Here is a 1,019-nt window from a genome sequence, read left to right on the forward strand (position 1 = left end):
TATTTATTTATTTTATTTGAAGATTTTTGAATAGTTGAGTTTTATTTATAAAAAAAAATCTATGACATGTTATATTTTGTAATAATGAGATTATAATTTTTATTAATTTTTTTAGTGGATTGTTCAAGTATTTAAATTCAAATTTGTTATATTCTTACTGTTTGTCTAATTTTTCCATGGCTAAGAAGAATTATTTATAGTAGTGTTGATGCTATTTTCTTTATTAAAAAAAGTTGATTATAATCCTTAGTTTATTGTTATTATAAGGTAAAATAGGGTAATAGTTGAATTTGGATAATATATTAGTAATGGTTAGTTGAGTTGAGAATGTAAAATAGGGTGGAAGAATGCATAATAGTGATGTAGAGGACAAGGCCATTGGTACTAAGTATTCATTTATTGGAGAGTAGTATTATTTTGATTTGAATGTAACAAACAGTATGATGAAATGAAACAATAAACACACGGATGAGAATAGTTTGGAACACACAGCCACAAACGTGTTATCTTCATCATAGTGGTTAGCATAAAATGTATTAATAACAAACGATAGGAAAAACAAACAAATGAGTCGTTGTAGTATAGTGGTGAGTATTCCCGCCTGTCACGCGGGTGACCCGGGTTCGATCCCCGGCAACGGCGTTTTTCTTTTAATTTCTAAACACGACGTCGTTTAAGGCTTTTTCTTTCTGGATCGTGGGCTGCAGCCAATTAGACCAAGTTATCTGCTCAGGAAATTATTATTATTACTTCTCCTTATTATAATCAAATTATTACTTATTCAATCTAATCTACTCTAATATTTACACTCTTTTAATAATTCATTTTTGTTTTTTTATTTAAATTATAAAATTATTAATTGTTAAATAATTTTTGTTTTTTATTAAATTCAAACCTTCTTAATTTAGTTCACTAAATATATTAAATAAAATAAATTCGGAATAAATAATTCACATTAAATAGATTGAATTCATCTACTTCTCTCTTTATCCTTTAATGTCTAAGTATGATATTATTTA

At 26.1% G+C, this 1,019-nt stretch overlaps 1 non-coding gene across 1 annotated transcript; it reads left to right on the forward strand.

Moving 5' to 3' along the window:
- Positions 1-570: 570 nt before the first annotated feature.
- On the forward strand, positions 571-642 carry TRNAD-GUC (transfer RNA aspartic acid (anticodon GUC)). The gene has a single exon. It is a non-coding gene; the product is annotated as a tRNA-Asp (tRNA).
- The last annotated feature ends 377 nt before the right edge of the window (positions 643-1,019 follow it).

The sequence above is a fragment of the Lathyrus oleraceus genome, chromosome 5 (assembly GCF_024323335.1).
Source record: "Lathyrus oleraceus cultivar Zhongwan6 chromosome 5, CAAS_Psat_ZW6_1.0, whole genome shotgun sequence".
NCBI lineage: Eukaryota > Viridiplantae > Streptophyta > Magnoliopsida > Fabales > Fabaceae > Lathyrus > Lathyrus oleraceus.